We start from the raw sequence: 21,279 nt of genomic DNA, 5'->3' as shown, positions 1-21,279 counted from the left end.
GTAAAATTTGGAATTGAAAGAGACCTTATAAATTTCCTTCTCATTTTACAAAAGAGGAAACTGAGGCTTAGAGAGGTTAAATAAATTTCTTAGAATTCAATGTTTTATCAACTATATTACATTTAAATATTATTATTACCCTATTTTACAGGTGGGAAAAATGAGTCTCAGGTGAAGTAACTTATCTAATGTGGTAAAGTTGGTAGATTGAGAAGATAGAATTCAAATTTAGTTGTTCTGGCTACAAATCTAGTACTCTTCCCATGCTACCTATCAAAAAATTGTCATAGCTTCAGGCCTCAATGGCAGTTGAACTTATAGCCCCTTGTTTACAAAGTCATTAGCTTTAAACCCTGAGCTACCAATTAAAGATATGCAACTTCAATTATTTTGCTTAATTTTATCTCTAGATGAACGAGTCTGAGTATTCTCCATTGTGGGTGGTCTTTTCTCTTCTTTTCTCTTATGACTAGGATTATTATTTGCTGATTTCTGCTATGTGAGTTTCTCAAAAAAACTTAAAACTTAGAAGGTCATTTTACATGTTCCTTTTTTTATTTGTTTGTTTTTTAAGTGAGGAGTCTAAAAATGCCTGTTACCAATTCAATATTTTATTTTCAACATATATTGTCTGCCACTTTTCAAAAATGTTATCTCTCCCAAATAATCTATAGAATAGTCACTTTCATTTTCTAAGCAATGTCCATGTCAGGAATGACAGCTTGTATAACTTCACATCTGTCCTTTCTGTGTTGGGAACCAAGGGAAGGTGGATATTATGAGGAACAAAGAGAAGAGGACATAAAAATTAGGAAGAAAGAGTTCCAAATCAGATCAAATCTTGAGGAAAAGTTGGAGAGGATAAGAAAGATCTGGGCCACAAAGAGGTTGTCTTTGTGAAGACAGATCTGGTGTCTACCAGTAGAAATTAAAGGAATCAAGAAGAAAAAGACAGGGAAGGGGGTATAGAAACAGTACTAATATACAGATTGTTTGTAAAGTTTGGATATGAATGAGGAAGGGGATAAAGTAAACCAGAATCTGATTTATTTACTATTTAATTTTAAAAGAATACAGAAACTTCTCAGAATGTTCCCTTATAACTGTGCAGATCACTCCTATTGAACACTACCCAGCACTTCCACTGTGTCCTCTGGAGCTCCCATTCTATTAGACCTATGTGTGCCCTCTCTTGAGAAATTAACTTTTATATTTAATTGTCTGTGTACCTGTTTTTTCCTAACAGACTTTTAGAAAGATCTGTGGCATTTTTGTTTTTGCAAGCCCAGTAGCTAACATATAATAGGTACTTAATAAATGCTTGTTCAAGTGAATTGAATGAGATGAGAGATATAGTTTTAAGATAACAAGAGTGGATTAGGTAGAACTTTTTGAGATGGAGAAAAATCTACTTATGTATATTTAAATGTAGCAAAAATAGTTTATGGAAGGAAAACTTTATTAATGATGCTAAAAGAGCAAAGATGGCTATGGGGCTAGGGCTAATAGAGCTAAAAGGGATTTGGGGGAAGGGGTCACTTTCACCAGTGACCATATCAACTCTCAACCTTATATAATTTAACATTTTGATTATTTTTCTTCTGCATGTGAATTCTCAAACATCTTAGGAAGAAATACAGTGTTTAGCATAGTGCCTGGCATACAATAGATGTTTAATAAATGTTTGTTAATTGATTGATTGAAAACACAGAACCTAGGCCTTTCCACCTCTAAAATTAATGGTACCGCTACATGATCTGCAGTTAGTCTTTTCTCTACAGAGAGCTTCTTCCATATTGCTACATCATTGTATTACTGCTTTCCGTATCCTAGATAACTAGGCACTAGTCATAATATTTCAGGTTGGGCTTTGCAGTGTTCTTATGATAAAACTCAACTAAACAAATAGACCGGTTGAGGAACGAAGAACAAGAAGACTTTGCCAAGTGAACAGAAGAAGTAAAATTTGTAAGTTTATTGTAATGCTTTCTAGATTTTTAGCAAATCCTAGGATCTAGAACAAGAAGGGTTATTTGAAATCACTTCATCCAACCTCAAAATTTTGAAAATAAATGAACTGCAGCCTAGAAAAATTAAGTGACTTGTAGGATCACAAATTTAGAATGGAAAGGAACCTGAGAGGTGATTTAGCTAAATCCCTTCATTCAAGAGGAGAGGTTAGTTAAGTGACTTGACCAAGGCCCCAGGGGAAATATGGCTGGGACCTGAACCTCCAGGTCTCCTTCTACTATATAGTGCTTTTTTATAGAACCTCAGTCATATTCTTGCTTTTGAGAATCTAGAAACCTAATGTCACTGAATGAAATGAGAAAATAAGAATGCTTGCTATTGTACATCACAATTCATTTCTTAAAAATAAGGGTACATAGGCCATTGCATTAATGAAGATTGTTAAAACAATGTCATCAAACTACAGGCACAAAATAAAGATATGAAAGAAGGTGCCACATCTCTTGTCTATCCAATCAACCCTGTTGTGTTTATTTTGATACTCTGCAAGTAAGTCTTTGATTGGATTAATTACAATACCACCAGGGGGCACATCACATCTTGCAGAGAGTCCTCTTGTAGAGGCCAATAACAGATGTCAATTTGATAATAGTGTTGGAGACATTTGAGTTGAAGTTTAGCTCAAATTGAATTTTTAATCCATGCAACTTTGCTAAGAGTGTTCTCTGCAGTCTCATTCACAATTTTCTCCATGTTTTTCATGGTCAGTGCTTGGATTGTTCATCCACAGACAAACATCATTGCGACTGATTTAATAGAAAGATCAGAAGCTGTGATTTGCCCTCCTCTAATTAATTCTTAAACTTTTAATAGAATGAAACAGAATTGAATTAACTCGCCTGAGCAAAGTGGAATGCAAGTCCAAGACTCCTGCGCACTAGAGTTACAATGGGAATTTCCAGTTTGATGCTCTTTAAAAATTGCACTAAGTAAATGTGTTTATTAGTTCTATGTTGAGTTCCATATACAGCCATCAATTATGCCACCCTGAAAATGCACTTTTTTAAAAGACTGAGTTATAGCAATACAAAACAACTACCATGCACAACATTAGCCAAGCCTAATTATTAGGGAACTATATTCCATTTGGTATTTTCAAATTCAATGCTAAGTGAAAATCAAGGGGATAATAAAGAAGAAAAACACTCCTTTGTGGATATGCTTATCCCATGGAGGAAGAGTTACGTGGATCACTTTTCAAATATATGAAATCTATATAATATTTTAAGATGGTGTTGACATTTTCTTTTATTTCCAGAGATTGAAGGAAAAAAGAGGCTTCTCAATTTAGGGTGCAGCAAGAAGGGCTAAACCAAATTTTAGGAAGAATTTTCTGACCTTAAAGATTACAAGACACTGAAATGCGTTGTCAAGGGATCATAGGATCATAGATTTAGAGCTGGAAAGGACTTTAGAATTCCTATAGTCCAACTTGGACATTGCAGACTCTGCTTCTTTAGTTTGAAGAATTCAAAAACAAGTATCTGTTGCTTACTATATACAGATCCCTGTGCTAGGTCTGGGGTAAGGAACAGAGTGGAGTTAAGAAGAGGCTGGCAGTATGAAGTAGTGGCTTAGATAAAAGACTAGGTTCAAATGCCATTTCAAATACAGTGTGGCCCTTGAAGGTAGTTCTTGAGAAGATAAAGAGGTCTTGTCTGAGATAAAAGAAAAGTGGCAGGCCCTACTAGCAGTTGCTACTTTTAACTAAATGATTCATTTTATGAAGGTCTAACCTTGGTCCAAGATCTCCAGAGATTCTAGATCTCTGATCTAGTAGGGCCTTTTAATACTTTACATTTGGGACAATGCCTTTAAAAAAATTATTGTTGCTTTTTCTTTTTATACCACAGTAACTTCCCTTAATCACTGCCCTTTCTTGTCATAAAGAAAAACACTTAAAGTCAAATGACACAGTGACCATAGCTGATCATGGTTTTTACCTTGTTCAACATCCACAGTCCTCTGCCCTATCTGCCAAAAAGAAGTATGTTTCATGTTAAGTTCTATCTAAAAACAAGACTGTTTATTACAATTTATAAAGTACTTTATGGAACTATATGTTCCTTCAGTTCAAAAGTGTAGTGGAAATATGGATAAAGAACCTGAAGAACTGAGTAAAGTTCCAGCTGACCTTTATGACCTTGTGACCTTAGATAAGTCTCTTCACTTCATAAGCTCCCACTTTTTAATATGTAAAATGGGTATAATAATACTAACTTCACAGGGGAAAGTGCTTTGTGAACTGAAACCTGTTGTATAAAGAGAGTTATTATTATTATTATTATTATCATCATAGTCCTTATTCATCATCGATTCAGTTAGTGCTGATGCTTGGTTGATTTCTTTGTAAGCCAATTAGCTATTAGCCTTAACCGCAAACCAGTTGTGGGTCAAATATGTGCCATTGGTTGTGAGTGTTGATCAATCAGTTTAAATCCAAAACCACTAGTAGAAAATGCATGCCCTGCTAATCATAGCTCATGTGATTAATCTGTACACAAAAGCCAACATGTTCTTACCTCACCTCCTACTCAAGGCCAGTCCAGTTCTAACCCAGCTCTGGAGATGCAAGGCCTAATCCCGGCAGGTGGTGGTGATGGGATGTCCTCTGGTAGGTCCAACAGCACAGTCCACGTGTGGCTGACTCAAGCCTGAGGTACAGAATCAAAAATTCATAGAACTTTAGAGTTTGAAGGGACCTCACTAGTCATCTAGTACATTCAATGCATAAAAATTAATTCTCCCTGTGATAGCTAATGATCATCAGTGGTAGCATCTGTTTGAAAACTCCCAGTGAGAGGAACCCTCCTGCCTCTCAAGACAGCCCCTTCCATTTATGTAGAGCTCCGACAGGAAGTTTCTCCTCACATCAAGCCTAATGTGGTCTCTTTTCTTGCTCTACTACCTGGGACCAAACAATTAATCAAATCCCTTTTCCAACATGACTGCCCTTCAAAAACTTAAGGATAGCAATCCTATCACCCTGAAGGTCTAAACATCTTCCCTGGTTCCTTTAGATAAGCCTCAAATGGGACTGGCTCATCCTGGTTGGCACCATTCTGGCTCTCTTCTGGAGGCTTGTTAGCTTACTGATGTCACTCAGGATGCTCCAGATATGATCACATCAGGGCAGACTACATGGTGACTCTCAACCTCTTTATTCCTGGAAGCTGTGCTCATGTCCACATGTGAGGTCACATTGTTGAATCAGCTAGTAACCTGTCAGTCCACCAAAGCCCCATATCTTTTTCAGACAACTTATTCTAGCAATGCCTCTCTTGTCATATATTTGAGGCTGATTTGGGGAACCCAAATGTTGGATTTTGCACTTATCCTAAAGCAGATCTTCTCTGGGTTGATTTCCTCTTTTGGAATCCTGATATCAGATTATAGGTCGTCTGAAAATTTCAAAAGCATGTCATCTTTGTCTTTATCTGTGTCAATGAGAGAAGATTGAGGGATGGGCCTGTGATTCTGGTGGTCCCAGTGAACTCCTGGATGAAGAAACTCTCTTCCCCTGCAGGTCTGTACCTTCTCTGCAACCTTGACTCATAGATTTGCTCAAAGAACTAGGAGGCTTAGTGACTTGTTACTATCACCCAGCCAGTGTATGTCAGAGGCAAGACTTAAACCCAAGTTTTCTCAGCTTTAAGGCCAGTTACCTTTCTACTCCACCAATACTAATCCTCTCACTGTGAACCATTAATCAGAATACTGAATAGTAAAGGGGTAAGCACAGATCCCTGGGTCTCTTCACTGGAGCTTTCCTGACAACTTCTTGGGATCCCTAGCTTTAAAGCCAGAAGGGACCTGGAGTCATTCAGTCCAATTTCCTCATTTTACAGATGAGGAAAATGAATTCTGGGAGGCAAAGTGAATTGCCTGAAAGCTTGACAGCCAGGATTCCACCCAGGTCCCCTAATGTCAAGGACCTTAAATGGCCTCTAGTTCAATACCCTAATTTTACAAAGAAGAAAACTGAGACTTAAGGTAGGTTAAACGACTTGTCAAGATTACAAAAGTCATGGCAGAGGTGGTATTTGAACTCAGGTCATCTGACTTCAGAACCAGTGCTTCTTTGACTTGACATTGAATCATGAAAGACTATTGAGTCCAGTTCAACTAGTTTCAAATCTATCTACTTTTACTATCATCCATTCCATGTCTCTCTACCTTTTCCAGAAGAGGTACAGAGAGGTTCAATCATTAGTTATTTAGGTGAATATATTATAAAAGAAATTATTATTAATAACCAATGATTGGGGAGATCCAGAGTTCCCCTTTTTTTATCATCTTCATTTCAAAGTTCAGTTTCTTGAAGGACATTGAATTAACTCTCCCTAATCTAGGTTAGACCCCACCTAACACTACAAGGAATGCCACTCAACTAAGCTTGGGTGGAGATAGATCCTTTTGTCTAGACTGCCCAAGGCTGAGGGTGATCTGGATATAGAGATAGTCTAGTGACACTTCACTCTTAGCCCTTCATTGTAATATTCATTTTCTCATTAATTGTTAACCAGAGTTGATTGCTCTGAGCCCACCACCATGATTGTCTTTGGCATGCAAGAGTGCCGTAGACCTTTTATTAAAATGCTAGTATTATTAATAAAATTGTTAATTACCCCAAAATTGTCTTTAACTTTTGAAATGCCACAAGAGATATGATTTTCTTATCTAGTCTTTAAATTAGTCTCTAGACTGATTAATAAATTTATTATTTTCTGGAAAGATCCAATTTTATTTAAATAATCATTTAGATGATACCATGCCACATATCTTCCAAAACAATGTTCTCCTCAGAACAAGGACTATTTGAAATCTGAAGGACAAATCACTAGCATTTGATCAGTCCATCCAGCCCTGGATAATCACCCTCTATTTGGTTTTGGGGTTTTCCCAGGGGCTCTGGTATACTGTAGGTTTCATCCTAACCTATTCAGGAATCTAGGCTAATCTTCAAGTGAACTTATAACTTCTTTAGCCCATATATGAGTTCATGCAATGCAATGCATTGTATAACACAAGATTTGAATTCAAAAGAGTTCAGCTCAAATCCCAGTCAAATACTACCTGTGTGATTTTGGATAAGTCATGTCTTCTGTCTAGGAATGTTTCCTCAGCTGTAAAATGAGGATATGAGACTGAATTTTCTCTAAGATCCCCTCCCAGTCATAAAATTCTCTGATTCTTTCATTCTTTGCTCTTCATGCAACTTCCTCTTTACTTTTGTGTGAAAATCTGTGGCATCACAGAAGTCTGAACTCTGCTCTACAGGGTGGAGAATCAGACTCATCATTTAAGTGCAGCAACACACTGTTCTTTCACTACCTCCTCATTATGCTCCAAATTTACCACTGGGTTCTCGTTCATCCAAGATTACTGTGTACAAAGAGAGTTCCCTAAATGCTAAAGTTAACTTTCTACTTTATGAAAAAACACCATTGCGATACTCCAAGCAATTAGCCACAAGTAGCCACAGATTTTGGAAGTGGAATAGGTTTCAGCTGTAATTCTTGTCTCTGTCCACTGGGAATGCAGAATTAATTTCTTAATGTAGTAAATCATCAGGAAGCCCTGTCCCTTTTTGTACCATTTACAGGAGTTTAAAGTAGCTTTTAAAGTGTTTATCTTTGAATGTTGGCTGATTGTTCTCACCCCTCCAACCCCCAAATTTACTATCTTTACTGTGACAGATACCTTTACAAATTTAGACTTTCATTAGTTCCCAAATACTTAGGGGAAATAACATTCATTAAGATCTTTTTTTTTTTTAAATAATGTTACTATACTGATCCTGTAAAGTATAAGGTAATTACAAATCTATCTCCAGGAAAAGAATAATTAAAACAGTAGTCTTTTTTATTTTTAATAAGAATAGAAAATTATTAGTATTCATTCAGGACTTGAAATCCAAATGTCTCAAGAATTAAGCTCTCATGGAATTCACAGAATGTTGATGGTGAAAATGGAATCAAACCCAAAGCCAGAAAGGTATGAGGAGGTAGTGGCAAGCCTGATAGCCTATCCTGGCTTTGTCATTTACTCTGTGATAAGGGGCAAGTCACTTGAGTGTTTGGGGACTGAGTTTCTCCATCTGTAAAAGGAAGGGCTTGGACTAGAAGATTCCCTAAAACCCCTTTTAGCTCTAAATCAGTCATCACAGTAATGAACCAAATCAACTTTATCTGAGTGCCAATACATTTTTTTGTAAGAATTTTAGAAAGGTTGAAGTTTGAGTGGTGTCAGAGGTGGAATTACATAATTAGAATGGAAATGTTTTTGAACAGTACCAGTAAGAAATGAATTAACAAAGAAATGAAATAAGACAAATTTGTAGCAGATCAGTAACCAGAGTTTTGTGTTATTATTATTGTTGTTTTTCCCTAGCAACACTCCCGAAGCCAGGACTGAAAGCAAACAGTTGGAACAGTGGATAACTGCTCCACTTCAGAAAGCCTAGAGTTTGAGTCCTACCTCAGACACTTAATTAGTCTTAATTTCCCCATCTATAAAATGTGAGTAATAGCACCTGCTATTATTAGAGTTCTTGTGAGAGTCAATTATACACATACACATGTTGTGTGTAGAATTTGTATGTATATGTAATTTATATAAAATATACACAAATGATTCACATGTAAAGCACTTTACAAACTTTAATGTACTACTTAGATGTTAGTTATTACTATTGGCAGGATGACATAATACATAGAGCACTGGATTTGGAATCAGGAAAACCTGGGATCCCTGGGCAAGTCATTTAATTTCTTTGCGCTTCATATTCCATATCTGTAAAAGGAAGGGTTGGATTCAATGGCTTCTGTGGTTCCTTCTACCTTTAAAGCTATGATCCTCTGAAAACAAGGTGGAGGCTGTTCAGGGGAACAGGCTGGCAAGAGAGAAAAATGCAGAAGGCTAAAAAAGGAAAGATTCTAGGGTAGGGGCCAACTGTTATCCTAAAAAACCTTTACAACTTAACAAATATTCTCTTATTTAATTCTCACAGTAACTCCATGAGGGAAGTACCATTATTACTTCCATTTTACAGATAAGGAAACTGAGGCAGAGGTTAAGTGACCTGTCCAATGTCACACATCGAGTATCTAAGACCAGATATGCACTCACAGCTTCTGTCTCCTAGTCCAGTACTCTGAGATTCACTGTGTCATCTAGCTCATGGATCTAAGTTACAAGGATGAAGAACATGTTTTCCATGGACATTAAAATCACTCACAATGATGGCATGGAGCAAGGTAGGGATGAAAACCTTTTTGATTTCTATTCAATGATCAACTTGTTAAAAGTTGTGGAGAAAGGAGAGAGCCTCACTTCTAAGCTGTGATGAGGCTCAGCAGAATGTGGTACAATCAGAGAGCTAAGAATTTCCAAAGAGGAAAGGATGCTAAGTAATAGCAGGAGAGAGAATATATTCAACTAGTCCAGTTAATCCCCGCTTAATGAAATGTTATCTTAATACCTCTTGACAATATATGCCTAAGAAATTGTGAATAAAATGGAAAACTCATCAGTTGTCTGTATTCAGAAGATTAGTGCATGATAAAATATAAATTTCTTCAAAGATTAAGGTATATTACTAAAACTCAATAAACACTAACAAATAAAGTATTAACTATAATACAGCAAAAGGCAATTTCTTTCCTTTATAATTTTTTTTTTTAACCAACCAATCATGGTGGTTAACTTTTGTCAACTTTGTGACAAAATAGAGTTCTTAGTTCAGCTATTTCCTCAGGATTAGAGAGAAGAATCACAAGGTATTAGAAATACAACTGTTTGTAGAAGAGTCATGCAAAAAGTTAGAAAGAAATCTTTTTCCTAGATGGGACCTTTTCTATTTCTTATCTAAAGAGATGTGAATCATTTAACAAGGGTTAAGTGTTTGCCATGTGCTAAACACTTTGCTAGGCACTTGGAATAGCAAGGCAAAGAAACAAAACTATCACTGGCCTCAAGGAACTTACATTCTATGGGGGGGACAGGGAACAATACATGTATATAGATAAGTAAACATGATGTACACAAAATGGATACAAATCAATATTAGGGATTGGTACTAATAATAGGGGGAAATCAGTAAAGATCTTCTGTCTGAAGAGGCTTGAACTAAAACTAAAAAAAAAAAAGCTATGGATTCTAAGAAGCAAAAATGAGGAAGGAAAGTGTTTCTGTCATGACTAGCCTGTGCAAAGGTAGGAAGGTGGGAGCAAGTAGGCAAGTTTGGGTAGAAGGGGAGGGTGTGAGGAGGAAGTGATGAGTATTTAGCCCACAGAGAGAGCTTAGAGCTGATGGGGATGGAATCTGAACCTCTAAAAGGAAAAGACCATGTCTTTGGGATCTGGATCCCAAAAAGGAAAATCCCTGGACTTTCCCAAATCCCAGGCATTTGACTGAGGCTGTAATCCACTCAACTGGCCTTCCATTGTGGCTATACCCAATCTCCCAATTCTGTTCTGTTACCTCCCTATTGCCCCTGGCCACTTTCCACCCTTAATCCTATCTAGACTCCATTCTCCTTGGCCACGTGGTCCAGGTCCCTGGCAGTCTATTCACCCCAGTTTACTGGCCACTCCCAACCAGATCTTCCTTAGACCCCTTCTCCAGTCACTCCAAACTACTTTGCCACTCCTAGATCTCTCCCAAAGTCATTTTACATCCATCAAGTTGCTCAGATTCTTAAAATCTAGCTAAGTGCTAAGATTCTTAAAATCTGGCCCGCTTGCAATAGCCATACAAATGTTTAGATTCCTTAACAGTCTGGCTAACGTAGCAGATTCTTTAAATCTCACCCACCCCCGATCGATGTTCTAAAAAACCTTGTCTTTGGCTGAAAGAAGGCTTGAGTTGAATTCATTTGGGCAGGACCCAACTATTGTGATTTTGGGGGTCCCGGAACCCCTAAACCTCTAAATCTCAACAGAGCCAGATTTTAAAAAACTTTACATGTCAAATAGAGAAAGTTTACATTTTATCCAAGAGACTATAGATAGCCACTGAGCTTCTTGATTAGAGATATAACACGGTCCAACATGTGCTTTAGAAATATCAACTTTATGCATAACCTGTATCGAGTTGCTTGCCTTCTCAATAATGGTGGGTGGGGAGGGAGGGAGGAAGAGAATTTGGAACCTAAAGTTTTAAAAAACAAATGTTAAAAATTGTTTTTACATGCAACTGGGAAATAACATATACAGGTAATGGAGTATAGAAATCTTCTGTTTTCCTGCCCTACAGGAAAACAGAAGGGGAAGGGGACAAGAGAAGGGGCGGGGTATGAGAGAAGGGAGGGCAGATTAGGGGAAGGGGTATTCAGAATGCATGCAGTCTTGGGGTGGGGGGAGGGAAGAGATGGGGAGAAAATTTGGAACTCAAAATCTTGTAGAAGTGAATATTGGAAACTGAAAATAAAGAATATCAATTAAGAATGTGGAAAAAATAAAAATAAAAGAGTTAGACACAACTGAACAACAACACAACAATAAAAATTCTATGATTCTTACAAAAAAGAAATATCAATTTTAATGCTTTGTGGTAAATGGAGTGGGAAGGGGATTGCTGGATGCAGCAAAATCAATTAGGAAACTCTTGCAAAAATCTAGGCAAGAGGTGATGAAGGCTTGAACTAAGGTGACTGTGAAGTGAGTTGTAAAAAGGATTTGAAACCAAGAGCTGTGAAAGTAGAATCTGCAAAACTTGGCAATTGATTGGATATAGGGAGGAAGAGGAATGGGAGAAGGAGAAGGCGGAGGAACTCCAAGTGCAGAAAATAGGTGACTAGAAAAATGGAGGTATCCCCAACACAAATAAGAAAGTTAGGAGGTGGAGAAGCTTTGGGGAAAAGAAAACGAGTTGTTTTAGACATGTTGAGTTGGAGCAGTCTATGGGATATCCAAGTGGAGATGTCCAGATGGCAATTGGAGATGTGCAGCTACGTAGAGAGGGCAGGACATCAAAACATCCTAGTAGTGTGAAATAGTTTGGTGAAGTAGAAAATGTGCCAATTAGGAAGTCTAATTCTATTGCTGAGTCTTCTGCAAACTCATTCAATCTGTCACTTGGGCAAAAGAAGTTCCTCTCTCTGAGCCTCAGTTTGTTTGTTCATCTGCAGGATGAAGGTTTTAAAGTGGATCATCTCTAAGGAGATAAAAAGCTCAAAAACTACTGAATCCAATCCAACACAAGCAATTAAGAGCTTACTACATATAAGGCTACTACATACTGTAGTATGTGCTGGGGATACAAAGACAAAATGAAAAGCATTGCCTATCCTCATGAAGTTTCATTATACACGTGCAAAGTATTTTTGAAAAGTGTAATATGACAAATTATATAGGTAGAAAAGGGTCATTGAGAAAAAGTGGTTCTGCATCTTTGTTAAGCATAAATTTTAGATTCCTCTCTCTCTCTCTCTCTCTTTTTAAACTTATATAATTTAACCTACTCTAGCACAAAACGCTGGTGTCCTCACCTACATCTCAGGTGCTGGTTGATAAAGAGTTCGTCAAAAAAAAACATCTCTAGATTTCTTTATTTAGGAGCTTAAAGTCTGACCATACTCAGTACAATGACTATGATTCACTTCATAACTTTCCAATTATGAGCGTGTGGTCTCTGAATTGGTAAATTATAAGTTGATTTATTTAAAAATAAAAAAAATTTTCTTGGTAACCAATTTTTGCATTTTATAGAATCTATTATAGAATCTAGTAAGCCTCTTGAAGGGAAGGGCTTTCTCACTATTATATATGTATCCCCAGCACTTGGTACTTAGAAGGCACTTAATAAATGCTTGTTAATGAATTAGTTTAAAAGCTTGTTAATTAGTTTAATTTATCATTGAAATGGCTGAAAACTGAGCCAATTAATTTTTGGTCTCATTTCAAAGTATCTATACATTTTAAATTAATAATGATCTTGTAAATTGGGAGGATTACATAACAAGAGTGAGGGATGAACAGGGATGGATAATTATTCCCTTCATGTCAAGAGAACTTGAAGAAGGTTATCAGAGTATTGGATAGATCCCCTATGGCAAACTTACAGGAGGATATGGGCAAGCCTGGATAGATTTTAAGCTGCATTATCACATCAGTGATTCCTTGTACTCCTTGGAGTACTGAAGATCACCCTAAGTAAATTATTTTTATATACATTTTGAGATTTAAGATTTCTATCTAAATTTAAGAAAATAAGTCCACTAGAATGATTAAATATCATATTTGACCTCTCAGATGACCTTAATTTACCCTTCTTTCTCAATATCAAACAGGGATTGGGGCAGAGAACATAGTACAATAATAAATTTTGTGGTTAAACTTTTTTTTAATAAAACCAGTAAAACATACTTTATAATTATTTTCATTCTGAAAAAATCAACATACTAAAACAGCTATAAATGAGAAGTATCAGTTACTACTTCTATGTCCTACAGAATGTTAAAGTTAGAAGACATCTTGAAGAACACCTAATCAGTATTACATATGATGAAACTGAAGCCTAGAGAGGCAAAGTCACTAAAATCTAAGTGTCATAACTATACCACAACAATCATCGATGCTCCTTTCAGTATTCTTTGAGCATTCATTTCAACTTTAGTGTAACCATCTCTTCTTTTATGTAGTTGTGGTTAGTATATACATAATTCCACTGAGTGTTTTCTCACTGTTATTTCATGTCTTCCAAATTCCCTGTATGCCCCACACTGATCAATATCACTTGCATTACAATATTCCATTATTTTAATATACTAGTTTATTCAGTCATTTCCCGAAGTTTGACAATTATGTTGACCAACTGATTCCCTATCCGGTATTCTTCCTTGCACTGATATGCTGAGGACTAAAAGTGTTTTTGCTCTCAAAGAAAAGTATTAAACTCATCTATTAGCTTTTGCTTAAGAAGTCATAAGGATTCTCTTCTATAAGTCATACATAGAAGAAAATATTGCCACCTTTCATTTAATAGATATCTGAAATTCACGTTGAGCTCTCTGGATTAAACTCACTATATAAATGCTAAGCACCACTATTACATATTATGACACTGCTGTCTGGGGCCTACTCCTCATCATGTATGAGATTGTGTATATATTTGCATTTCTATTTCATCACTTTCTTTCACAGACTAAGCTCTCCAGACATTAACTTGACAAATAACATGATCAAGCCATCAGTTTCAGTGTGGTTCAGTAAGTTTTAAACTTCTTAATGGAAGTATTTCCATACGCATTCAGTCTTGGAAATTTTCCATTTTTTTCTCCTCATAAGGAATTTTGTCATTGATTGATCTACAGATCAAACACATACATTTTCAAGAAAAATTTACAGTCAATTACATATGTAAAAGAGCCTTTTTCCCAAATAACTCAATGTCCACATACAATTAAGGCTAGAGTGCAAATTATTTTAGAAAGTTTACATGGAAGTCATTGTAGTGATTCTAATAGGAAAAAGTAGCATCAAGAGACTGGTGTGATGCTATGCCACCTCCTGAGGGAAACTGAGTTATAGAGTAGAAAGTGCAGACGAAGCACGGGGTCCAAATTTTAGTGTCATTTTTGCTAGTATCTCACAGGGTGACCTTGGGGAAGCCACATCCCATCTCTGAGATGCTCTAAGTTTCTTCATTCTAACTGACCTTTCATGTTATAATGGTACTTGAAGTAAGGTGCCTGTCACCTGATGGAGTATCCCAATGTCTGTCTGTGTGAAAGAGGAGAAAATGGAAGAGTAATAGGACGAACTTCGATTCTTTAATTTTTCATTCTCAAGGGTCTCTACCCTAATATAGAACTGCATCACCTTTCTCCCTAAATCTAGTATCTTTTCCCTCCAACCTAACATTATCCTGCTACCAGAAGAGCTGTTTTTGCATTCAGTATTCTTCCTACTGAACTATACCACCTTGCTATTTAACAATTTAGTTAATCAGTCAGTCAATAAGCATTTATTAAGCACTTACTCTGTGCTAAGCACTGGAGATACAAAGAAAGACACAAAACAAAAACAAAAATGGGCCTTGTCCTCAAGGAGCCAACATTGTAATGTGAAAGAAAACTTGTAAATGACTAGATACAGAGAAGAGTTCTACAGAGTAGAGGAAAATATTTGGAAAAGGAAAGTTATTAGCAAATTGAGGGATTAGGAAAGGGATTCTGCAGAAGGTGGGAAGTGAGCTGAGCCTTGAAGGAAATCAAACAAAGAGATGGAAGAGCATTCTAGAGCAGCTGGTACAAAGGCATGGAAATGGAATTTGTGTTTACAGAGAAAAGACATGGGATGGCTGGAAAGGTAGGAAGGGACCAGATTGTGAAGAATTTTAAATGCCAAATAGAGGACTATATTTGATCTTGGAGGTAATGTGGAGCCATTGAAGCTCAGTGAACAGGGTGAGGACATGGTCAGATCTACATTTAAGAAAAATCAGCTTGGCAACGGAAAGAAGGATGAATTGAAGTGGGGAAAGACTTGAGGCAAGGAGTCCAGTTACTGAAGCAATCTATGCAAGAGGTGATAAGGGCCTGAACTAGGATTATAGTTGTAAGAGTGGAGAAAATAGAACATATATGAGAGAAAATGTGAAGGTGAAAATAACATGATTTGGAAATAGATAGGGTATGTGGAGTGACAGGTAATAGGAAAGTTTGGAAGGTACAGAACAAGATTTTAGGGAAAAAGATAACAAGTTCTGTTTTAGACATGTTGAGTTTGAGATGTCTATGGAACATCCAGTTCAAGATATCCAAAAAGCAGTTAAAGAAGTATGACTGTAACTCAGAGAGATGAGAACTAGATATATAGATCTGGGAATTATTTGCATAGAGAAGACAATTAAACCCATATGGTCTGATGATATTATCAAGTGAGATAGAATAGAGCAAAAAAAAAAAAAATTAAAGGGACCCAGGACAGAGGCTTGGGGGACATCCATGGTTACATAGCATGGCACAGATATAATATCAGCAAAGGAGACTGAGGAGTGGACAGAAAGGAAGAAAACCAGAATAGAGTAGTATTACAAAAACTGAAAGAATAGGAATTATACAGGAGGAAGAGATAAACAGTGTCAAAGGCTACAAAGAGGTCAAGGATAGGACTGAGAAAAGGCCATTCGATTTTTTAAAAAAATAATTTATATATTTTTAGTTTTCAACATTCACTTCCATAAGATTTTGAGTTTTAAATTTTCTCTTTCTCCCTCTCTTCTCCCCCCACCCCAAGATGGAATGCAATCTGATATAGGCTCTACTTATACATTATATTAAGCATATTTTCCCATTAGTCATGATGTAAACTACAATTAGAACTAATGGGAGGAACCACAAAAATGAAGCAATAAAACAAAACAACAAAGGAAAAGGAGAGTAAATGGTATGCTTCCATCTGCATTCAGACTCCATAGTTCTTTGTCTGGATATGGATAGCATTTTCCATCAGGAGTCTTTTGGAGTTGTCTTAGATCCTTGCATTGCTGAGAAGAGCTAAGTCTATCAAAGTCCATCACTGCACAGTATAGCTATTACTGTGTACAATGTTCTACTGGTTCTGCTCATTTCACTCTGCATCAGTTCATATAAGTCTTTCCAGGTTTGTTTGCAGTCTGCCTGCTCATCATTTCCTATAGCGCAATAGTATTCCATTGCATTCATATACCACAACTTGTTCAGCCATTCCCCAGATGATGGGCATCCCCTCAATTTTCAATTCTTTGCCACCACAGAAGAAATGCTATAAATATTTTTGTACATGTGGGTCCTTTTCCCATTTTTATGATCTCTTTGGGATACAGACCTAGAAGTGGTATTACTGGGTCCAAGGGTATGCACAATTTTACAGCCCTTTGGGCATATCTAAATTGCACTCCAGAAGGGTTGGATCATTTCACAACTCCACCAACAATGCATTAGTGTTCTAATTTTCCCACATCTTCTCCAGCACTTATCATTTTCCTGTTGTGTCATGTTAGCCAATCTGATAGGTGTCATGTGGTACCTCAGAGTCATTTTGATTTGCATTTCTCTAATCAACAGTGGTATAGAACATTTTTTCATATGACTACAGATAGCTTTAATTTCTTCCTCTGAAAACTGTGTGTTCATATTCTTTGACGTTTTATCAATTGAGGAATGAATTGTATTCTTATAAATTTGACTCAGTTCTCTATATATTTTAGAAATGAAGCCTTTATCAGAGAGACTGGTTGTAAAAATTCTTTCCTAGTTTTCTGTTTCTTTCCTAATCTTGGCTGCATTGGCTTGGCTTGTGCAAAAATTTTTCAATTTAATGTAATCAAAATTATCCATTTGGCATTTTGTAATGTTCTCTATCTCTTAATTGGTCATAAATTCTTCCCTTCTCCATAGATCTGAAAGGTAAACTATTCCGTGCTCTCCTAGTTTGCTTATAGTATCAGTCTACATATCTAAATTCTGCACCCATTTTGACCTTATGTTGGTATAGGGTGTAAGATGTTGGTCTATGCCTAGTTTCTGTGATACATTTTTCCAGTTTTCCCAGCAGTTTTTGTTATACAGTGATTTATTCCAGAAGCTGGAGTTTTTGGATTTATCAAATAGTAGACTAATATAGTTATTGACTGTTATGTCTTGCATACCTAACCTATTCCACTGATCCACCACTCTAATTCTTAGCCAGTACCAAGTAGCTTTGATGATAGCTGTTTTATAATACAATTTAAGGTCTGGTACAGCTAGGTACAGGAAGGTACAGCAACTTCCCTTGCATTTCTTTTCATTAGTTCCCTTGATATTCTGGACCTTTTGTTCTTTCAGGTGAATTTTGTTATTGTTTCTAGCTCTATAAAATAATTTTTTGGTAGTTTGCTTGGTATGGCACTGAATAAGTAAATTAATTTATGTAGAATTGTCATTTTAATTATATTAGCTCGGCCTGCTCATGAGCAACTAATATTTTTCCAATTATTTAGATCTGACTTTATTTGTGTGAAAAGCGTTTTCTAATTGTGTTCATATAGTTTCTGGGTTTGCTTTGGCAGGCAGACTCCCAAATATTTTATAATATCTACAGTAATTTTAAATGGAATTTCTCTTTCTGTCTCTTGCTGTTGGGCTTTGTTAATAATATATAGAAATGCTGATGATTTATGTAGGTTTATTTTATATCCTGCAACTTTACTAAATTTGTTTATTATTTCAAGTAATTTTTTACTTGATTCTCTAGGATTTTCTAAACATACCATCATATCATCTGCAAAGAGTGATAGCTTTGTTTCTTCTTTGCCTATTTTAATACCTTTAATTTCTTTTTCTTTTCTTATTGCTAAAGCTAACATTTCCAGTACCATATTGAACAACAGTTGTGATAATGGACATCCATGTTTCACCCCTGATCTTATTGGAAATAATTCTAGCTTATCTCCATCACATATAATGCTTGCTGATGGTTTTTGATAGATGCTATACATCATTTTAAGGAAGACTCCATTTACTCCTACGCTCTCTAGTCTTTTTAATAGGAATAAGTGCTGCATTCTGTCAAATCCTTTTTCTGCATCTATTGAGATGATCAATCATATGATTTGTTAGTTTTATTGTTGATATGATCAATAATGCCGATAGTTTTCCTAATATTGAACCAGCCCTGTATTCCTGGTATAAATCCTACCTGGTCATAGTGTATTATCCTCGAGATAAGTTGTTGTAACTTTTCTGCTAATATTTTATTTAAAATTTTCACATCTATATTCATTAGGGAGATTAATCTATAATTTTCTTTCTCTGTTTTGGCTCTTCCTGGTTTAGATATCAGCACCATATTTTTATCATAAAAAGAATTTAGTAGGAAGACTATAAGATTTAGCAAGTAAGAGATAATTGGTAATGTAGAGGACAGGTTCAGTTAAATGATGAGATCAGAAGCCAAATTGCAGAGTTTAGAAGATAATGAGATGAGGATAAATATGAAAAGCACAAAAGAATATGAAAAGATCCATATGAAATGCAGCACACTGATAGCTGCAGAACCAGAACTGCAGAAATAAAAAATAATATGTATTTTTCTATCTTTCAAATGGGACTCTCCTATTGACACAACTACATTGGAACCTAGAACCTGACAAAAACATAGGCTATGATTCCAGAAGAAGCCCCAAATGGATGCTGGTGAAGAATGGAACTCGTAAAATTAGAATGACCTATATGTCAAACTATTTGGTCTCCTGTGTATACTAAGGCCAGCAGAGTCATATATGTGTACTTTTGCACCTAGGGTAAACATTAACACATGTCACAAAAAGTGTACTTAGTTACAGAGTGCGCTGGATCCTACCTTGTGGAGGGAGAAAGAGAAATGCCTGAGTATACCAACAATGAAGGAAGTAGGCTATTTAGTAGCTTCTTGTTTTTAACTAAATCTTTTTAAAAAGATTTTATTTAGTATTTTATTTTTCCCCAGTTACATGTAAAAACAATTTTTAACATTTGTTTTAAAAACTTTGAGTTCCACTCCCTCCCTCCCTCCTCACACTTTGAGAAGGCAAGCAATTCGATATAGATTATATGTGTGTGGTCATGCAAAACATATCCAAAATAATCATGTGAAAGAAAACATAGAAAAGAAAAAAACCTCAAGAAAAATAAAGAAGGTAAAAAAAAAAGTATGCTTCAATCTGTATTCAGATACTACCAGTTCTTTTTCTAGGGATATATAACATTTTTCATCATAAGTCCTTCAGAGTTGTCTTGGATTGTTGTATTGCTGAGAATACCTAAGTCATTCACAGCTGATCATCTTACAATATTGCAGTTACTTTGTACACAGTACATTTCACTTAGCATTAGCCCACGCAAATTTTCCCAGGTTTTTCTGAGAGCATCCTGCTCATCGTTTCTTATAGTACAATAGTATTCCATTATAATCACATACCACAACTTGTTCAGCCATTCCCCAATTGATGGGCATCCCCTCAACTTCTAATTCTTTACCCCCAGAAAAGAGCTGTAATAAATATTTTTGCACATATAGCTCCTTTTCCTTTTTGTTTTTGTTTTCTATTTCTTTTGGGATACAGACCTAGTAGAGGTATTGCTAGGTCAAAAGGTATGCATGGTTTTATAGCCCTTCAGGCATCATTCCAAATTACTCTACAGAATGGTGGAATCAGTTCACAACTCCATCAACAGTACATTAATGTCTCATTTTTTTCCATATCCCCTCCACCATTTATCATTTACCTTTTCTGTCCTATTAGCCAATCTAATAGGTATGAGGCTGTACCTTAGAATTGTTTTAATTTGCATTTCTCCAACCGATAGTGAATTAGAGTATTTTTTCATATGGCTATAGATAGCTTTGATTAATTCATTTGAAAACTGATCATATCTTTTGATCATTTATCGATTGGGGAATGGCTCTTATTTTTATAAATTTGACTTAGTTATCTATATGTTTGAGAAATGAGGCCTTTATTAGAGAAACTTGCTTCAAATTTTTTTTCACAGTTACCATTGTTAACTGGATTCCCCTCCATCCTATTCCCCACCCCAACCCCATTAATTCTATTCTCTCTCTCTCACTCCTTCCTCAAAAGGGTTTTGCTTCTGACTACCCTCTCCCTCCCTTCTATCACCCCCCACCCCTTATCCCCTTCCTTTCCTACTTTCCTGTAGGGTAAGTAAGATAGATTTCTATAACAAATTGAATGTGTATGTTATTCCCTCTTTGAACCAATTCTGACGAAAGTAAGGTTCACTCACTCCCCCTCAACTCCCACTTCCTTCACTCCATTGTAAAAGCTCTTTCTTGCCTTTTTTATGTAGGATAAGTTACCCCATCCTACCTCTCCCTTTTTCTTTCTCCCAGTACATTCCTCTCTCACCTTTTAATTTTATTTTCTAGATATCATCCCTTCATATTCAACTCACAACTGTGCTCCTTCTAACTACCCTAATAATGAGAAAAAGGTCTTATGAGTTACAAATATCATCATCCCATGTAGGAATGCAAACAATTTAAACTTATTAAGTCTCTTATGATTTCCCTTTCCTGTTTACCTTTTTATGCTTCTCTTGAGTCTTGTATTTGAAAGTCAAATTTTCTTTTCAGCTCTGGTCTTTTCATCAGGAATGCTTGAAATTCTTCTGTCTCATTGAATGTCCATTTTCCCCCTGAAGGATTATATTCAGTTTTGCTGGGTAGGTGATTCTTGGTTATAATTCTAGCTCTTTTGCCCTCTGGAATATCATAT

The 21,279-nt window shown here is 36.1% G+C and overlaps 1 long non-coding RNA gene across 7 annotated transcripts in view; it reads right to left on the bottom strand.

Moving 5' to 3' along the window:
- The window catches only part of LOC114046565, a 90,655-nt gene that overhangs the window by 14,744 nt on the left and 54,632 nt on the right, over positions 1–21,279 (bottom strand). For 6 of the 7 annotated variants that reach the window (XR_003569521.1, XR_003569519.1, XR_003569525.1 and 3 more), the window contains one exon: positions 4,554–4,685. This is a non-coding gene — a long non-coding RNA (uncharacterized LOC114046565). The remainder of the gene's footprint in view (positions 1–4,553; positions 4,686–21,279) is intronic. The other variant, XR_003569523.1, reaches the window with a different exon arrangement.

The sequence above is a fragment of the Vombatus ursinus genome, unplaced genomic scaffold (genome assembly GCF_900497805.2).
Source record: "Vombatus ursinus unplaced genomic scaffold, bare-nosed wombat genome assembly UNPS02014784.1, whole genome shotgun sequence".
Lineage (NCBI taxonomy): Eukaryota > Metazoa > Chordata > Mammalia > Diprotodontia > Vombatidae > Vombatus > Vombatus ursinus.
This window is presented reverse-complemented; position numbering and strand designations above follow the sequence as displayed.